Here is a 21,340-nt window from a genome sequence, read left to right as displayed (position 1 = left end):
GGAAAGAATGGGCAAAGCAACTATATTATAATACAGTAGAATCAATTACAGGAGTATTAACGAAGGAGCCATAGTCAATCAAATCAAAATATATCAACCTCACAAATATACGCAGCTTAGCAATGACTTTGGAAAAAAAAAAACCACATCTTGTATGGCATCAATTACATGAAAAGAAAATTAATGTGAAATGAGTATATATGCATATTTATTTAAAGAAATGACTGTCAAGCATCATTGTTTAAATTGCTATATGTGTGATTTGTTTACTTGCTAAAATGTATTTGTAATCCTCAAAACTATAATCCAGACATTCTCAGAACAGTGAAAAATGTGAGTCTGAGGTCCATGCTCCCAGCTGAGTGCAAACAAGGCCAGGTGTTGAGTTTTCTCCTTTTAGCTCTCACAGAGATGCCCAGAGGAAGGAGGGGGAGTGTACTGCCGAGCAAGCCGCTCTGGCTCCGGGGCCAGGTGGGCAGGGACTGAATTCCAGCTCTGGCACCTCTAGTGGGGAGGCCTAAAGCAAGCCACTTAACCATTCTGAACCTTATTTCCTCTTGTGTAAAATGAGACTAAAATCAAATCTACCAGAGTGAGCTGTTTTTACAATTCAAGACTGTATTCTGTGTGAGGTCTGTGGATATGTGCGTGTCCATATTTCCTCTAGGAGTGATGGTTAAGTATTTGCGAATGCAGTGTTCACTTCCACTTTATGCAGCATAAATACCATGCATAAGGAGAATAAATGCATGAGGAAAAACCAAGCAAATAATGTATATGAATAGTAATTCTTTCTAGAGAGGAGGGAGAGGTGATAGGGGATAGAAAAGTCATACAACCGAAAGGGTCACAGAGGGAATTTTTAACTGTGCTGGTAATGCTCTGCTGGATAATTCAGATGCTGGGTCCTCAATTTCTCATTTTGTATTGTTTTACTGTTTATAGCATATGACACATTACATATAAAATTATATTTATAGAGTATTTCATAATAAAGTTATCTTAAAAGATCAATCTGCTTTTGTTTAACTATGGCCCATGGGTATAGCCACATTCAAGTTTTATTTAGAGCAGGAATAGTCAAACTATGGCTCATAATCCAAATTCACCTGTTTTTATAAAATTTTTTCAGAGTATAGCCTGCTCATTTATGTATTTTCTGTGGCTATTTTTGAGCTACAAGAGCAGAATTAAACAGTTACAACAGAGAATTTATGGCTTGAAAAATCTAAAATATTTATTATTTGGTCCTTTACCAAAAATTTTGCAAACCCTTAATTCAATGCAACATCTTAATACTCACACTAATTGGTAAAAATAGCTCAGGAGGCATAGCCAAAACGAACCATGCAGAGAAACATAGAAGAAAACTTTTTTTCTATAAGATAAAATGGCACAAGCTTTTCATTTTCTGAGACATCCATAAGGCATCAGGTGTAGGGCTGCAGCAGTATGTCAGCAAAGAAAATTGAAAATAAGTCAACGAGAAAACTTGCAAATATTAACTCATGGAATCCTCACAATCCCCATGCAAGTCAACTGAAGCACCGACAGATTAAGAAAATCACCCATGTTTACACATGTTGGATCTCGTGAAGCTAGAATTCCATATAACCTGATGTCCTGTGTAGAGGAATCCACATAATCTATTATTAAGGTGATTCCCATGGTAAACTATACACTGTGAGAAAACTCTACTTTTATTATCTCAAAACTTCTGTAAATTGTGTTATTTTAAAGAGTGAAAGAAGCAGTGACAAATTCAGTATACCTCTTGGGTGGGAAAATAAAGATTCAGTGGACTCAAAACATTGGAAAAAAACAGAAATTTAAGTCTCTTGGTCACCTGTGATGTTATTAGGAGATGCTGGCTTCCAACCAGGGCCTTCCTCTAGTGACTCAGCAATAAAGAAACCACCTGAAATGCAGGAACCACAGGAAACAGGTTCAATCCCTGGGGCAGGAAGATCCCCTGGAGGAGGGCATGGCAACCCATTCCAGTATCCTTGCCTGGAGAATCCCATGGATAGGGGTTTGGCAGGCTACAGTCCACAGGGTCACAAAGAGTCAGACGCGACTTGAGTGACTTAGTATGCATGCACACACTGGTTTCCAAACATATATAATGTGGAGTTTTGACATTTAGTAGGTAGGTGGTTCAAGTGCTCAGTATATAAATATTAAAGGACAGGATATACAAAGGAATTTGCATCACCAAATTGGTTGATATCTAGGTTACTTTTTATGAATACAATGATTCTTATTTTGTTTTGCAATTAGTCAATTTATAAAAAATGAGGATGTTATGGTGGGAAAATATCTATATCTGTTTGCTTTTCTTAAAAAGAGCCAAAAGAATTATCTTCACTTGGTGTATAGCAAGCCATCGAATGCAAGGATCAAACTAATGTGTGACTTCCAGAAGAGGGGAAGATATTTTTTGAATTCAATTACCAAAAATGAGGTAAGTAATATGAGTATTTCCTTGCATTCTTATTGAAAATAATTATTCCTTTAGTAGAAACTAAGGTTTTTATTGAAAATTATTAAAGATAATTAGAATGTCAAAATGAATTTTTAAAGCAAATTGAGATATGTAATAAATATCATTTCACAAAACATTAAAATATAAGATCTTTTTAAAATTATTTTTATTAGTTTAAATGTGTACTATATAAAATAAATTTTGCTCTACCACAAGTGAAAGTTCATGGGAAACACTATAAGTAATCAGGAGGAAAATCTCTTTTTTAATTCTATTTCCTTAGAGTCCATAGATCAAAAAAATATAGGCCATAGAGAGATTTGAGATTTAGGTTAAAAGCCATCTGTGCCCCCCAGATATAATTGATGTTGCACACCAATTAAAAACATTACCTAGAATTCTTATGTATAATGGCTTAATTTATTTTTATCATTATACTTTTATGTGGAACAACACATTTGTCACACAGGCTTGAAAAATTCTGATATGGGTTGAGTGAAGCACATTTATTAATACACTAACTTTTTTTAAGTTATCTGAAAAGGCCATTATTAGAGTCTTACACTTTGAGAATATTGTTTTAGCAATATGACATCATTTAGTGTTTTCATTTATATTTAATTAAGCTTTGATCTATGGTTTCTAAAAGATATAAAGTCAAAGCAATTTCCATAATTTTGATATTTTAATGCAATATATCTTCTTACTTATCACAGAGGTCACATTTGCCATCCCATTAATTCCTACATCGTTATATACACTTTTTAGGATTTCTTGTAGGCAAAGTTTTTTTTTTTTCCTTTGTCCCTCACATTTCCATGTGTACTTGCATGTGTACTTCTAAGAACCCATTCACTATATTTGTATTTGGAACCTCATTCCCTCTCTTGTTAGGGAAATGGGCCAGAAAACCACTGTAAACCCTGGTTTGCTGATCACAGAAGACTCTTGGTCACTTGTCATGGGATAAATCTTTCTTCTTTGGGAAGTCCACATTTTGTCTACTGATGAACTGTCAGTAGGTAAGCATGCTATTAACAGAGTTGGGCCAAAGAACTGAATTACATCTTGCAAAACAAAACAAAAGGTTATGAGAAAGTTAATGGTCATTAGTTTCCATGTAACTCAATGGGAACTCATCAAATAACCTATGAAGAGTTCCCAATGAGACAGGATATATTGTAGTTGGAGGTGATAGCTGGACATGATGTAAAAGCAATTGCTTTAAATAAGAATTTAGTAATGTGGTGGTGAGGTGTGGGGAGGATGGTGTTCTACAGTCCTGTGATTACATCTAAATCTTTAAGTGAGCCTGTGCTTCTGAAACCCATTTCCCAGTTTCCTCCTCAGTCAGTCTCTTCCATCAGGAAGCTCCCATAAGCCTGTTGTCCTTCTCCATCAGACTGAAAATACAATCACAGAAAACTAACCAATCTAATAACATGGACCACAGTCTTGTCTAACTCAATGAAACTAAGAGCCATGCTGTGTAGGGCCACCCAAGATGGACAGGTCATGGTGGACAGTTCTGACAAAACATAATCCACTGGAGAAGGGAATGGCAAACCACTTCAGTATCCTTACTTTGAGAACCTCATAAACAGTATGAAAAGACAAAAGATAGGACACTGAAAGATGAACTCCTCAGGTTGGTAGGTGCCCATATGTTACTGGAGATAAGTGGAGAAATAACTCCAAAAGAATGAGGACACAGGGCCAAAGCAAAAATAACCAACCCCTAATTGTGGAGGAGACTGGTGAAAGAAGCAAAGTCTAATGCTATAAAGAGCAGTATTGCATAGGAACCTGAATGCTAGGTCCATGGATCAAGGCAAATTGGGAGTGGCCAAACAGGAGATGGCAAGGGTCAACATCAGCGGTTTAGGAATCAGCAAACTAAAATGGACTGGAATGGGTGAATTTAACTCAGATAACCCTTACATCTACTACTGTGGGCAAGAATCCCTTAGGAGAAATGGAGTAGCTATCATAGTCAACAAAAAAGTCTGAAATGCAGTACTTGAATGCAATCTCAAAAACAACAGAAGGATCTCTGTTCATTTCCAAGGCAACCCATTCAAAATCAGAGTAATCCAAGTCTATGTCCCTATCAGTAATGCTGAAGAAGCTGAAGTTGAATGGTTCTATGAAGACCAACAAGACCTTCAGGAACTAACACCCCCAAAAAATGTTCTTTTCCTTATAGGGGACTGGAATACAAAAGTAGGAAGTCAAGAGACACCTGGAGTAATAGGCAAATTTGGCCTTGGAGTACAGAATGAAGCAGGGCAAAGGCTAATAGAGTTTTGCCGAGAGAATGCACTGGTCATAGCAAAGACCCTCTTCCAACAATACAAGAGAAGACTCTACACATGGACATCATGAGATGGTCAATACAAAAATCAGATTGATTATATTCTTTGCAGCCAATGATGGAGAAGCTCTAAACAGTCGGCAAAAACAAGACAGGGAGTTGACTGTGTGTGGCTGGTATCATGAACTCTGTATTGCTGAATTCAGACTTAAACTGAAGAAATTAGGGAAAACCACTAGACCATTCAGGTATGACCTAAATCCCAATTATACAGTGGAAGTGAGAAATAGGTTCAAGGGATTAGATCTGGTAGACAGACGGCCTGAAAAACTACAGAGGGAATTTCGTGACATAGTGCAGCAGGCAGGGATCAATACCATCCCCAAGAAAAAGAAATGCATAAAGGCAAAATCATCTGAGGAGGCCTTATAAATAGCTGTGAATAGAAGAGAAGCAAAATGCCAAGGAGAAAAGGAAAGATATATTCATTTGAAAGCAGAGTTCCAAAGAATAGCAAGGAGAGATAAGAAAGCCTTCCTCAGTGATCAGTGCAAAGAAATAGAGGAAAGCAATAGAATGGGAAAGACTAGAGATCTCTTTAAGAAAATTAGACATACCAAGGGAACATTTCATGCAAAGATGGGCACAATAAAGAAAAGAAATGGTATGGAGCTAACAGAAACAGAAGATATTAATAAGAGGTGGAAAGAATACACAGAAGATCTATGCAGAAAAGATCTTCATGACCCAGATAATCATGATGGTGTGATCACTTGCCCAGAAGCAGACATCCTGGTATGTGAAGTTGAGCTGGCCTTAGGAAGCATCACCACCAACAAAGTTAGTGGAGGTGATAAAATTCCAGTTGAGCTATCTCATGTCTTGAAAGATGATACTGTGAAAGTGCTACACTCAATATTTCAGCAAATATGGAGAACTCAGCAGTGGTGACTGGACTGGAAAAGGTCAGTTTTCATTCCAGTCCCAAAGAAAGGCAATACCAGAGAATCCTCAAACAACTGCACAATTACACACATCTCACATGCTAGTAAAGTAATACTCAAAATTCTCCAAGCCAGGCTTCAGCAATATGTGAACCATGAAGTTCCAGATGTTCAAGCTAGATTCAGAAAAGGCAGAGGAACCAGAGATCAAATTGCCAACATCCACTGGATCATCAAAGAAGCAGGAGAGTTCCAGAGAAACATCTATTTCTGCTTTATTGACTATGCCAAAACCTTTGACTGTGTGGATCACAACAATCTGTGGAAAATTCTGAAAGAGATGGGAATACCAGACCACCTGATCTGCCTCTTGAAAAATCGGTATGCAGGTCAGGAAGCAACAGTTAGAACTGGTCATGAAACAACAGATTGGTTCCAAATAGGGAAAGGAGTATGCCAAGGCTGTATACTGTCACCCTGCTTATTTAACTTATATGCAGAGTACCTCATGAGAAACACTGGGCTGGATGAAACACAAGCTGGAATCAAGATTGCCAGGAAAAATATCATTAGTCTCAGATATGCAGATATGCATATAAGAGTATATGCATATACCCTTATGGCAGAAAGTGAAGAAGAACTAAAGAACCTCTTGATGAAAGTGAAAGAGGAGAGTGAAAATGTTGCCTTAAAACTCAACATTCAGAAAATTAAGATCATGGCATGTAGTTCCATCACCTCATGGCAAATAGATAGGGAAGCAGTGGAAAGAGTGGCAGGCTTTATTTGGGGCAGGGGGGCTCCATAATCACTGAAGATAGTGATTGCAGCCATAAAATTAAAAGATGCTTACTCCTTGGAAGAAAAGTTATGACCAACCTAGACAGCATTTTAAAAAGCAGAGACATTACTTTGCTGACAAAGGTCCATGTTGCGAAAGCTATGGTTTTTTCAGTAGTCAGAGATGGATGTGAGAGTTGGAGTATAAAGAAAGCTGATAGCTGAATAATTGATGCTTGTGAACTGTGGTGTTGGAGAAGACTCCTTAGAGTTCCTTGGGCTGCAAGAAGACCCAACTAGTCCATCCTAAAGGAAATCAGTTCTGAATATTCATTGGAAGGACTGATGTTGAAGCTGAAACTCCAGTATTTTGGCCACCTGATGAGAAGAACTGACTCATTTGAAAAGACCCTGATGCTGGGAAAGATTGAAGGCGGGGGGAGAAGGTGATGACAGAGGATGAGATGATTGGATGGTATCACCGACTTAATGGACATGAGTTTGAGCAAGCTCCAGAGCTGGTGATGGACAGGGAGGCCTGGCATGCTGCGGTCCATGGAGTCGCAAAGAGTCAGACACAACTGAGTGACTGAACTGAACTGAACTGTGCTTCTGGATGGTGAATTTCACAAGTGTTTCTCAGTTTTTTATTTCCTCCACACTTAGGTGGAACAAGATGACTAGCGTTACCTGGAGTTGAATTTTTCTCTCCCCCAAGGTCAGTTAGGAGCTCACATTACCCAGCAGATTAAGCTCTTGTTAAGTAGATTCTCTTAAGGGAGGACTTTAAAAGAAAATAATGCTCTTGTGTACAGTTGACCCTTGAACAACACGAAAGTGAAATCACTCAGTTGTGTCCGACTCTGTGACCCCATGGACTTTAACCTACCAATCTCCTCCCTCAATGGAATTTTCCAGGCAAGAGTACTAGAGTGGGTTGCCATTTCCTTCTCCAGGGGATTTTCCCCACTCAGGGATCAAACCCGGGTCTCCTGCATTGCAGGCAGACGCTTTACCATCTGAGCCACCAGGCAACAACATGACTTTGAATTATGTGCGTTCATTTTTATGTGGATTTTTTTCAAGAAATAAATTTATGTAGTATAAGTGTATTTTCTCATCATTATGATTTTCTTAATAAAATTTTCTTTCCTCTAGCTTACTTTATTGTATGAATACAATATATAATGCATATGTGTAACATACAAAATATGTTTTAATTGGCATTTTATGTTATTGGTAAGATTTCCAGTCAACAGTAAGCTATAACTAACTAAGTTTTTGGAGAGTCAAAATTTATGTTCAGATTTTTGAGAGTGTAGGATTTTGGTTCCTTTGTCCCCTCATAATAAAGGTCAATTATATTTCAAAATGGTTCCTATCTCCTCCCTCTGCAGGCAGCTCAAGATGTTTTCTCTGATATTCATCAGATTGAGCTCTCCTGGGGATAACATTCACAAAAATGTTGGGGTGTCTCTATGACTGGGTCCCCCAGAAATTTTTAACTTTTTCAGATTTGTCTGCACTGAGCATATCCAATTCATCAGTTACAGTTCTGGTTTCCCTACCCCAGACCCTGTTCCCTGGGACATTTCTGCCTGTGAGTCGTTGTCTCAGTAAGCTGATGAACTGTATTCATCTGTTGGCCATTCCAATTTGATGACAGTATTTTGACTGTGTCATCCCCTTTATAAAATCCAAGCTGAGTTGCTAATTTTTCAGTCTGTTCTGCTTTTTATCTGTTTTCTTAAGATTTTAAATATTTCTTTATTTACTTTTTTTTTTTTTGGCCGCACCATGCAGCTTATGGTATTTTAGTTTCCTAACCAGGGATTGATCCCTGGCCCTTGGCAGTGAAGAGTGTGGAGTACTAACCTCTGGACTGCCAGGGAGTTCCCGGTTATGCTTTTTACTTGTTTGACTTCTGTTCCTTATAGGTGGAGCCTAAAATGGAAATTCAAGGTTATTACCCTAAATATGTTTAGCAAAAGAAGCAGAAACATAATTGTACCCCAGAACATATAAGCATCAGGTTGAGTCCATAGAAACTAACCATGAGTAATCTCTTAGATCTACCTTAGGATACAGTGTGGGCTTCCCTAAAGAATCTGCCTGTAATGTGGGTCCAATTCCTGGGTTGGGAAGATCCCCTGGAAGAGGGCATGGCAACCCACTCCACTGGTCTTGCCTGGAGAATCCCATGGACAGAGGAGCCTGGCGGGCTACAGTCCATGGGGTCAGAAAGAGTTGAACATTGAGTGAGTAAGCAGAGGTAAGCACAGGATACAATGGATGTGTGAGTGTGTTTGGGGGAGGTGTGGTGGTCACTTGGGCAGGGATCCTCACTCTTAAGACCCTGGAAGCAAGTACAAAGAAACCTTACCACACAGTGTATGTCATGCCCATACTTGAAAATAGGGTTTTGACTAGAACATGAAAAGGACAAATTTTTGAGACATATTTTTAAAATGTTTACATTTTGGAGTTCTAACTCGTCAGCTTCCAATACAAATCAGTTAATACAGAGCGTGGGGAGAAAAAACAAATCTCCAAAACTTCATCAAGAATTCCACTAAATCTAAGTTAATAGCCAAATTTACCGTTATTCCCAGAATTGTTTTTTGTAGAATGAGTACACTTCAAAACAAAACAAAAAAAAAAATACTGTACGTTAAGGATTAATATTCCTAGCCTATGATGTTGTACAATTGACTGATGCCCTCTCTCTCTACTCAAGCCCTTCTTCCATTGCCAAACTTCCTCTCTTTTATTAACATTCAAACAATTGCAACATTTAAATAGCAGTTGTAAGAGTGATCTCATCTCATCGGCTTTACTTCATTTGACATTAACACTCAAAACCCAGTGAAATGCTCTTTCACTCTATAATGCTTAATGTGTCAATAGTCTCCTTGTGAAATCTAGTGGATCCTTATCAGGACCCTTCTTACCACGGCAGCACCTGATATTAGGGACAGTTTTCTTTGTATTTTGCATTTCTTCTTTTTTTATTTCCATGACACAACTATTTCAAGGTTTTTTCTTATCTTTCTAGTTGCTCCTTTTTCTGATGTGAAGTATTTCCCAACCACAGCTTCTAAATTTTGGTGGGCCACAGAAGCAGTGTCCTATACTGTAGGAAAACTCTTCATTTTTTCCTGGTATCTCCATCATTCTAATGGCTTTATTTATATATACATATTCAAGACAGACTTATTCCCTTGAGCTCTGTACTTATCAGTAAACCTAAATTATCTTCTGATTGTCTCCACATAGACATTCTATAGAATACTTGCTAGTTTTTAACTCAACTTGTTGAAATATGAGCTTATTATACCCCTAGAAAACATGTATCTATTTTCTCCATCCCTGGAAATGGCACTTGTAACTGCCCCCGCTCCTTGACCCATTAAACTCTTCAGTTGGACTTGTTCCTGTTGGTGTCAGTAGGACCAAAATCACTTTTTGGTTGGAGAGCAATCAAAGTTGAAATATACCAAATTTGCTAAAATGACAAGCTCCAATTTATAAAGCTTCAATACCAAGAAAATGAGTTCTATATCTTATCAATGATGATGGTCAAACAAGTAAGATTTCATTTAAACAGGATCACCTTGTCTGTTTTAAATATTACCTGTGCAACATGGCGACAAAATAAAGCATTTTTTTATTAACCCATTAAAGCCCTGGCCTTACGAACTGTGTACATCAGATATCTTTGTGGCCCCATAAGTACCATATTTGATTTCAGCAGCAGCTATGCTGACACTTCATGCAATACTTGCTCAATCAATTCTCTGTATTACATTCTCTCTGTTAAAATAACTGATGTGACTTCTGTTTTCCTGTCTAAGCCTAACTGACACAACCAGAGAATGAAGATATGCCCAAGATCAGGGATATATGCTTGAATACATGTATCTGTCTCCTCAGGGACCCCTTTACTTTTCACAGAGGCACACCCAAATTGCAGAGGCCCTCGCAGTGTAGGTGGCATTTGGAGTCCACGGAGTAGAAGAGAATAAAGACAGGTTCATTCTTTACCATGTGTCTATCACACTGGGTTGGGAGTTTGGAGGGTGGTACATGTCAGCATGCAAAGGTCCATGTTATTAAAATATAATACCTTTCTTACTTTGCACAGCTAAACCATCAGGTTTAATTTCTTGTAGCTTTAATAGGTTTATTTCATTATGTCAGGCCTACCCATGACCCACCTCAGCCTGTGTGGTATGGTCCACTTTTTTTCCTTCTGGCCTGCTGCCATCCCCTCTCAGATAGTCTAGCAATAAAACTTTATGTCTATTTTTAAGCATAAAAAAGTTTTTCCTGCATTAAGGCCTTTTTGCATATGCAAATTTCTATGCCTATAGTTAACTTCTGTTCTACCATGATACCTTTCACAGTGGTAATTCCCAGCATGCCTCTGCCTGGATAACTCACATTTATTTTTCAGGAAACAATGTTTCTTCAGGGAAGTGTTTCTTTATTACCACTCTCTCTCACTTATCCAGGGTAATTCCTCTGGTTTAGACTCTACCACTTCATGGATCATTATGTCATGGACATCACTGACAGAAGCTCAGAAATGACAAAAGGAGAGCCTATGAATCACAGAAACAGCAATTAATAAAAGTTTATTGTTCAGACACTAAAAAGGTAGTCTGTTAACTGATAACACTCAAACCAAAACACAGAATGAGGTTCAGGGGTGTGTTGTTATAATATAGCTTATACAGTGAGGAAGAAATGATCATTCTCCCCAGTGATTTGTTATAATATTAGAATTTTCTTAAATGATAGAGAATTGGCCAGTGGTTACCTCATATCATCCTTGGGAAAAGGTTTAAGCATTGCTTATGATTTCCAGTGGCATAAATAAGAAATGACCCAGGTCAAGTTGGCCTTGCATAATAAGCTAAAGTAAGCTTTGCTTTTATACTGAACTGATTTTGTCCATTTAGGGAATTTTCAAGGCTGGTCTTCATTTGTTTTTCACTTTATGTACTTTTGTTGATTAATATTTTATTTCTGACACAGTTTCAAGAATATCAGCCTGATGAAAGCAGGCACTGTATTCATTTTATTCATTTTCATATCCTTGGAACAAAAGACAGTGCCTGATACATTATAGATATCCATTAAGATATTAGTTAATAACTGAAAAATGGATGAATGGCGATTGTTTGAACGTTGCTGTTTATATCAGTCCTTAATTTTTTTTTCCTTTTTTTTTTTTTAGTTTTGGAAATGCTGTATGTCTGAATTACCTATCAAGGAAGACTAGACATGCATAGCTATTGAACACTTAAAATATGACTAGTGTGAGTAAAAAACTGAACTTTTAATTTAATTTTAATTAACCTAAATTTAATTTTAAATAGCTACATGTGGGTAGTTGCTAACATATTGGACAGTTGTAGGTATATGGGACAGAATCTATAGGGATGTTCTTTAAAAGATATGAACAGAAATATATGTATACAAGAGACAAATTTGGGGAAATGACAAATCTGAAACTGAGCATATATGGAAAAAAAATCACATTTTTTGAACAGAGAACATAAGAACACAGAACTCATATAGTACTCTGAAATAAAACTCTTCTCTAAACATAGTAAAGCACAAGTTTCTTGTATGTGTTAAACTAAAGGCAAAATATGACCAATATTTGAAAGAAAGTTATGTTACATTCTACCTTTTTGAAGACATACAAAGACTAAATCTCATTGAAAATGCATTTGCTTTGTGAATATGATCCATCCTCAGTCTTTCATTATATTTTATATAGTGCCTATAGACTTCACACAAGTGAAAAATTTGGACAGTATAATGATTATTACTTAAGTGCTTTGCATCTGTTTGTCATATAGTGAATTGAGACAATCTACTGATTGTATTATTAGAACCTATTCACATTTACATTTTACGATTTAAAGTTTGCACAGTTTGAATACTTTATACATGTTCATATATACTACAGATGTTTTAGTTAACATCTTTTTTTTTTTTCTCCTGGCTTTTTCTTTCATGACATGTATGTAAGCTTACCCATTTTAATTAATTTCTTGTACCATCCTTATTAGAATAATATACATCTGTCTTTTACAATTGTATACTTACCACTTCATAGAGAAGTTAAAGTGTATAAGAAACATTGTTAATACATATCTGTATATCTAAATATATAATAAGCAAACTTCATATTTTCATATAAATGCATTTGTATTGTTGTAAATTTGGACATATCTTACACTACTTTTGTAACATTAGCTTTAAAAAAATATTTTGGTAATTCTAATTCTCTTAAGCCAAACAAATGTTCCTAAATTCTCTGAATATTCTCTTCTGCTTGATTTAATTTTGTTTTTGTAAAAGTTAAACTCATATAGCTCCATCTGCATTTAGAGTTACTGTTTTAAAATTAAATCACATCTTCTAGATAATATTTATCCCTGAACTACATTTCATCAGCTTTGGAAACAGTGATGATTTCATTCATTTCTAATAATGCAGTACCACCTTAGTTAAAGATACTTTTGACTTATTTTCCTTTCAAGCCAGGGAGACACAAAACACTACCTCTAGTCACTTCATACCACCTTCCTCAAGCTAGAGATCTTTGTAAACACAACTCAATAAAGGAAAAAAAAAAAAAAAAATCAACCTATTATCTACGAAATGGTAAAACATTTTCTACTAAATACAACATTCTAAAGTTAGATCAATAATTTGAGAATCAACTAGTGGTCTAACGATTCTCTTAACCATGCTCTTGGGTCCTACTCTTTTCTGAAGGCAGATTTCTAGCTCTGGAAGAAACCCATATACATTTTCAGTAGTATAAAGTAGAAGGAGAAGGAAGCATTAGTAAATTCCGCCTTTCGGTTGTTCTGAATACATCTCAGCCTCTTAGAGGGCATTTCATCATATCCCTGCCCCCCACCCCTTTCTCCACATGCACAAAAATACACAAAGCTACTTCCCTGCTGTCCCAGTGGTTAAGATTCCACTTGCCAACACAGAGGACACAGATTCAATCTCTGGTCTAGCAAGATTCCATATGTTGCAGGGCAACTACGCCCATCTGCCACAGTTACTGAGCCCATGTGCTACAAATACCGAAGCCCATGTACCCTTGACTCCATGCTCCGCCACAAGAAAAGTCACCACAATGAGAAGCTCACACATCACAACTCGAGAGAAGTCCCCACTCGTTGCAACTAAGAGACCCTGAACAGCGACAAAGACCCAGCACAACAAAATAAGTAACTAATTAATTAATAAAAACACACACAAATAATATCAAGATCTTTTTTCCAAGACCGGCAGGCAAGGAATACAACTCAGCAGTAAGTAATCAGTTCTTCTGTCTTTACAGACATTCTCCCCCACTTGCATTTCATTGCATTAATTATCACACCAACACCCCATGAAATCTTTACCAACTTAGCACCATCTTCTGCTAGGGTATGTTTGTGCCCCACTTACCTTGCAAGATTCAACTGCTAGGAGACGATGAGCCAGTCCCACCTTACCATCTGTGTTCTCAGATCATTCCCAGTGCCAACCGTGTGTGCCTTCAGACTGTGGTGACGATCTCTTACCTGTGGGAGGAGAGAGGGAAGGAAGGAGGATTAGATAAAAAGAGTACTAGACTGCAGGACAGTTCCAAGAAAGGAAAGACAAGTCCAGTGAGCAATCCTTGGATGAAAGGTGGAAATATAGAAATATGGAAGACTAGTTCTTCCACCTGGAAATATGGAAAATTAGTTCTTTTGGGTGAGGAGGAGTTGACAACACATATCTATAAGATTATTTACTTTGTTGTGGCCCTAAACTCCTGAGATAGAAACTTTGTAACTACAACCATATTACATGGAAGTAGCTAGTTGAAAAGTTCTGCATTCAGTCTAAAGAAGTATTAGGCATTATTTAACAATTACAAATTGTTTTCCTGAATTCAACTTTATTAAATTTACTGATCTAAGTATTACAGGTTTTTGTGTGTTCAGATGGATTAAGGTAGAGAAAAAAAAATTGTAGCAAGCAGAAACTTACTTATGTTTGATTCTATTTTATATCATGAATTGAAAATCATTTTGGCACAAGATTGTATAAATAACCATAGTCCATCCTTCCTTCAGGAATCTACTTTCTTCACAGTCAGCAATGATTTCTTTGCAAAGACTTAAATTAATTGCATTTAATCCTAACTTACCTGACCATCCTGTAGTATATGATCCTGTTGTCCTCTCCCTTTAAAATTGAAAAACAACCAAGAAAATTTGGTTTCTATGAACTGGCACCTCCTGTTTTGTTTTGTTTTTGGCACTTCTTGGCCTCCGTTGAGCTCATTTTTTTCTTTCATGGCCCTTTTATGTAGGTTTCTCTCAGGATTCTGTGATCTGTGCTCCATTTCATCATCACTTCATGTGTTTTGCATGAGCAATCAAATTTACTGTGATGGTTCTAAGTACAGCTTTATATTTATGATTAAAAAATCTTATATTAATCAGGTGGCACAGATGGTAAAGAATCTGCCTGCGATGCGGGAGACCTGGGTTCAATCCCTGGGTTGGGAAGATCCCCTGGAGAAGGGAACAGCTACCCACTTCAGTATTCTGGCCTGGAGAATTCCATGGACTGTTTAGTCCATGGGTTTGCAAAGAACTGGACATGACTGAGCGACTTTCACTTCACTTCACTTCTAGAGAAACAAAACTAATAGAATTTGTATAGATATGTAGAAAGGTATATATTATGAGAGATTGGCTTACACAATTATGAAAGCAGAGAAATCCCTCAACCTGTCTTCCACAAGCTGAAGAGCAGGAAAGCCTGCAATGTAGCTCTTGTCTAAATCAAAAATTCTGAGAAGCAGAGGAGTCAGTGATGTAAGTCCTAGTTCAAGTCTGAAGGCCTGAACATCAGGCTGAGTGCCGATGTATAAGGCAAGAAAAGACAATGATCCAGCTCAAGAAAATATCAAATTAGCCCTTCCATCACCATTTTGTTCTATTCAAACCTTCAATGGATTGGATGATTCCTCATATTTTTCTAAGAGAGAGCTTTATTTATTCACCAATTTGAATGCTAATCTTTCCTAGAAACACACACAAATGCACACAGACCCAGAAATATGTCTTACTAATTGCTATTTCTCAGACCTGTCACGTTGATACATAAAGTTAACCATCACAAAGCCATAATGCTATCTTAGTTATTATTTCAGAGCTTTAAAAATTGTACATCCATACATTCTACTACAATGACACTAACTGTACTTCAAATCAACATAGGCAATATAGGCACAACTTTCAAAATATACCTTGCCTCCTATTTTTGTTTTTTTTTTTGAGATAGAATATAACTTAATTGTAAACAATAATGTATGGGCTTCCCTGGTGGCTCAGCTGGTAAAGAACATGCCTGCCAATGCAGGAGATGCAAGAGATGTGGGTTCAATCCCTGGGTTGGGAAGATGCCCTGGAGGAGGGCATGATAACCCACTCCACTATTCTTGCCTGGAGAATCCCATGGATAAAGGAGCCTGGTGGGCTTCGGTCCATGTCACAAAGAGTCAGACAGGACTGAGCACAAACAGCAACATTATACAATAAAGTATACAAACTATGTATAAATCTTGCTCAATTTTTGTAATGTAACTGATATAAATACATCAAATATTAATATATAACACATCTCCAGATCTCTGATTGTGGGTTCAGGAACCTAAATCCTAAAGTATCCTAAAGGACCCTCCCTGCCGCTTCCCAGTTAGTACTCTCAAGGCAACATTACTTTGACTTCTGTCTACATATACTGATTTTACCTGATACCTTTTAAAATTATCCAAAAATAATTTTATGTGTTCTTTTGGACCTGGCTTATTTCATTCATTATTGGACCTAAGAGATGCACCCATGTTATTTTGTGTAGCATTGTTTCATTATTTTTCATTGCTGGGTAAAATTTCACTGTTTAAATAGATCAGATTTTATATATCCATTCTTCTATTAGTGGACATTTGGGTTATAAATGAGTTTTCAATTGCCATGTAACAAATTTTCCTAAAACACAGCCACTTAACATAACATTTGTTATCTCACAGTATCTCTGGGTCTGGAATTCAGAAGTAGATTAGTTGCAAAGATTGGCTCAGGTTTCTCATGAGCTTGCCATCAAGCTGTCAGCCAGGACTTCAGTCATCTGAAGATTTCACTGGAATGAAAGACCCACATTCAAGTTCATTCACATGGCAACTGGCCAACCTTGATTTGTGTTGGGCAGAGACTCGTTCCATAGATTTCTTTCATGTCATATAGATGTCTCTATTTTTATCTGTTATTCTGATTAAGTTCTACACAAATATTCTCATTTTCTTTTTTATATAAAAATCTTTTTTAAACAACGGATCTATTCCCTGATTGTTTATTTTATAGCCTCAACTCAGCTTTTGATCTTTCATGCTGTTATTCCAGGTACTTGAAGACATGAGGGCCTACCCTATAATTTTCAATGATATCATTTTATTGTGATACTTTGTATATCATTGTTGCTGTTGTTCAGTCTCTCAGTCATGTCTGACTCTTTGTGACCCCACAGATTGCAGCATGCCAGGCTCCCCTGTCCTTTACTCAAATTCATGTCCATTGAGTCGGCAATGTGATCAAACCATCTCATCCTCTGCTGTCCCCTTCTCCTCCTGCCTTCAATCTTTCCCAGCATCAAGGTCGTTTCCAATGAGTCTGCTCTTCTCAGCAAGCAGCCAAAGTACTGGAGCTTCAGCTTCAGTCCTTCCAATAAATTTTCAGGGTTGATTCCTTTAGGATTGACTAGTTTGATCTCCTTGGTGTTCCAGGGACTCTCAAGAGTCTTCTCCAGCACCACAGTTCACAGCCATCAACTCCTAAGCGCTCACTTTTTTTTTTTTTTTTTTTTTAATTGTCCAGCTCTTATTTCTCTATTTGACTATTGGAAAAACCATAGCTGTGATGTGACTACATGGACCTTTGTAGACAAAGTAATGTCTTTACTTTTTAATACACTAAGTTTGCCATTGCTTTTCTTCCAAGGAGCAAACATGTTTTAATTTCATGGCTGTAGTCACTGTCCACGGTGATTTTGGAATTCAAGAAAGTAAAGTCTGTCACTATTTCTGTTGTTTCCCCATCTATTTGTCATGAAGTGATGCGACCGGATGCCATGATCTTTGTTTTTTGAATGTTGAGTTTTAAGCCAGCTTTTCACTCTCCTCTTTTACCCTCATCAAGAGACTGTTTAATTCCCCTTAATTCTCTGCTATAAGGGTGGTATCATTTGAAGTTGTTGATATTTCTCCTAATAACCCAATTCCAGCTTGTGCTTCATCCAGTCCAGCATTTCATGTGATGTACTCTGCATGGTAAATAAGCAGGGTGACAATATACAGCCTTGACATACTCCTTTCCCAATTTGGAACCAGTCTTTTGTTCCATGTATGGTTCTAACTGTTGCTTCTTGACCTGCATACAGGTTTCTCAGGAGGCAGGTAAGGTGGTCTGGTATTCCTTTCTCTTGAAGAATTTTCCACAGTTTATTGTGATCCACACAGTCAAAGACTTTAGTGTAATCAATAAAGCAGAAGTAGATGTTTTTCTGGAATTCTCTAGCTTTTTCTATGATCCAAAAGATGTTGGCAATTTGATCTCTGGTTCCTCTGCCTTTTTTAATTTATTTTTTTAATTAATTTATTTTATTTTTATTTTTTTTAATTTTTTTTAATTTTTTTTTAATTTTTTTTAATTTATTTATTTTAGTTGGAGGTTAATTACTTTACAATATTGTGATGGTTTTTTCCATACATTGAGATGAATCAGCCATGGATGTACATGTGTCCCCCATACTGAAACTCCCTCCCACCTCCTTCCCCATCCCACCCCTCAGAGTCATTCCATTGCACCAGCCCTGAGCACCCTGTCTCTTGCATCAAACCTGGAATGGTGATCGGTTTCACATATGATAATATACATGTTTCAATGCTATTCTCTCAGATCATCTCACCCTTGCCTTCTCCCCAGAGCCGAAAAGACTGTTCTATACATCTGTGTCTCTTTTGCTGTCTCACATATAGGGTTATCCGTGCCATCTTTCTAAATTCCATATATATGCATTAGTATACTATATTAGTGTTTTTCTTTCTGACTTACTTCACTCTGTATAAGGGGCTCCAGTTTCATCTACCTCATTAGAACTGATTCAAATGTGTTCTTTTTAATGGCTGAGTAATCTTCCATTGTGTATATGTAGCACAGATTTATTATCCATTCGTCTGCTGATGGACATCTAGGTTGCTTCCATGTCCTGGCTATTATAAATAGTGCTGCGATGAACATTGGGGTACACATGTCTCTTTCAGATCTGGTTTCCTCGGTGTGTATGCCCAGGAGTGAGATTGCTGGGTCATATGGCAGTTCTATTTCCAGTTTATTAAGGAATCTCCACACTGTTCTCCATAGCGGCTGTACTAGTTTGCATTCCCACCAACAGTGTAAGAGGGTTCCCTTTTCTCCACACCCTCTCCAGCATTTATTGCTTGTAGACTTTTGGATGGCAGCCATTCTGACTGGCATGTAATGGTACCTCATTGTGGTTTTGATTTGCATTTCTCTGATAATGAGTGATGTTGAGCATCTTTTCATGTGTTTGTTAGCCATCTGTATGTCTTCTTTGGAGAAATGTCTGTTTAGATCTTTGGCCCATTTTTTGATTGGGTTTTATTTTTTTGGAATTGAGCTGCAGGAGTTGCTTGTATATTTTTGAGATTAATCCTTTGTCTGTTTCTTCATTTGCTATTATTTTCTCCCATTCTGAAGGCTGTCTTTTCACCTTGCTTATAGTTTCCTTTGTTGTGCAAAAGCTTTTAAAAAATATGGAACACTTCACGAATTTGCATGTCATTCTTACACAGGGGCCATGCTAATCTTCTCTGTATCATTCCAATTTTTTAGTATATGTGCTGCCAAAGTGAGCACCATTTATGGCTCTTTATTGTTGAGGTTCCTCACTGTGGGTGGGGTTGGACCAGTGGTTTGTCAAGCTTTCCTGGTTAGGGAAGCTTGTGTCAGTGTTCTGGTGGGTAGAGCTGGATTTCTTCTCTTTGGAGTGCAATGAAGTGTCCAGTAGTGAGTTTTGAGATGTTTATGGGTTTGGTGTGACTTGGGCAGCCTGTATATTGAAGCTCAGGGCTATGTTTCTGTGTTGCTGGAGAATTTGCATGGTATGTCTTGCTCTGGAGCTTGTTGGCCCTTGGGTGGTGCTTGGTTTCAGTGTAGGTATGGAGGCTTTTGGATGAACTCTTATCAATTAATGTTCCCTGGAGTCAGGAGTTCTCTGGTGTTCTTAGGTTTGGGGCTTAAGCCTCCTGCCTCTGGTTTTCAGTCTTATTCTAACAGTAGCCTCAAGGCTTTTTCATCCATACAGCACCAATGATAAAACATCTAGGTTAGGCGGGAGCCAAGATGGCGGAGGAGTAGGACAAGGAGACCACTTTCTCTCCTATAAATTCATCAAAAGAATAACTGAATGCAGAGCAAACCTCACAAAACAACTTCTGATCGCTAGCTGAGGTCATCAGGCGCCCAGAAAAGCAGACCATTGTCTTCGAAAGGAGGTAGGACAAAATATAAAAGATAAAAAGTGAGACAAAAGAGCTAAGGACGGAGACCCGTCCCGGGAAGGGAGTCTTAGGCGGCCTTGCTTGGGCTAGGGTCCGGGCCTGAGTGCCCTGAGGACAATCGGAGGGAGCTTCTGTGAGGTGCCAACTTGAACTGTGGGAGACCAAAAGAGAGAAAATTAACCGGCCGGAACACACTGCCGGCCGTTCGCAGAACAAAGGGACGGAGAAAGTCCCAAGAAGAGGTCGCAGGCTGCGGACCCACCCAGCCCCGCCGGAGGCAGGAGGCAGGGGGGAGGGGAAGGTCGCGGCGAGACACAGGGCGCAGGCACCCACCGGCGCGGGCGGGGACTGGGGCTGGGGACGCAGAGGGCGGAAGGCGCGTGCACCCGACTGGCGCCAGCGGAAACTGAGACTGGGTCCGCGGAAGGGAGTGAGTGCGCCACACCTGGGGATAGTGCGCCCATCAAGCCCCTCGCTGCCTGGACCGCTCTGACGGGGAAGGCACAGAGAGCAGGCGCAGCTTTTCCTTCCGCGCTTTTGTGTAACACCCGAGGGCTGGAACCTAGCGCAGCGCGGGGCGCGCTCCATATAGAACAGCCGGGAGCCTGAGCAGCGCAGACGGAGAAAGCAGCGTCAGCCCCTCCCGGCAGCGCCAGCCCGCCCCCGCAGGGCCAGCCCCTCCCCGCAGCGTCAGCCCCGCCCCGCAGCGCCAGCCCCTCCCAGCAGCGCAACGGAACTAGCTAACTGAATAAGAGTCCACCTCCGCCCGCCTGTGTCAGGGCGGAAATGAGGCTCTGAAGAGACCGGCAAACAGAAGCCAAATAAAGGGAACCGCTTCAGAAGGGACTGGTGCAACAGATTAAAATCCCTGTAGAAAACACCGACTTCACGGAAGGGCCCTGTAGATATCGAGAAGTGTAAGCTGGAACGAGGAGCTATCTGAAACTGAGCCAAACCCACACTGACCGCAACAGCTCCAGAGAAACTCCTAGATATATTTTTACTTTTTTTTTTCTAAGTAAGGAAAAAAAAAAAAAATTTTTTTTTATTTTTTTTTCTTTTTATATTTTTTCTTTTTTATTTTTTCTCTTTTATTTTCCTTTAAAATTCCCTATTACTCCCCCATTACTCCTTAACTTTCATTTTCATAGATTTTT

General features: G+C 38.5%; 1 non-coding gene across 1 annotated transcript; it reads right to left on the bottom strand.

Annotated features, from left to right (window-relative positions):
* Window positions 1–19,430: 19,430 nt before the first annotated feature.
* LOC122422454 lies at window positions 19,431–19,539 on the bottom strand. The gene has a single exon (XR_006263850.1). It is a non-coding gene; the product is annotated as a U6 spliceosomal RNA (small nuclear RNA).
* Window positions 19,540–21,340: the final 1,801 nt, after the last annotated feature.

The sequence above is a fragment of the Cervus canadensis genome, chromosome 19, assembly GCF_019320065.1.
Source record: "Cervus canadensis isolate Bull #8, Minnesota chromosome 19, ASM1932006v1, whole genome shotgun sequence".
NCBI classification, from domain to species: domain Eukaryota; kingdom Metazoa; phylum Chordata; class Mammalia; order Artiodactyla; family Cervidae; genus Cervus; species Cervus canadensis.
Note: the sequence above shows the minus strand (reverse complement) of the source record. Positions and strands in the feature narration are given on the sequence as shown.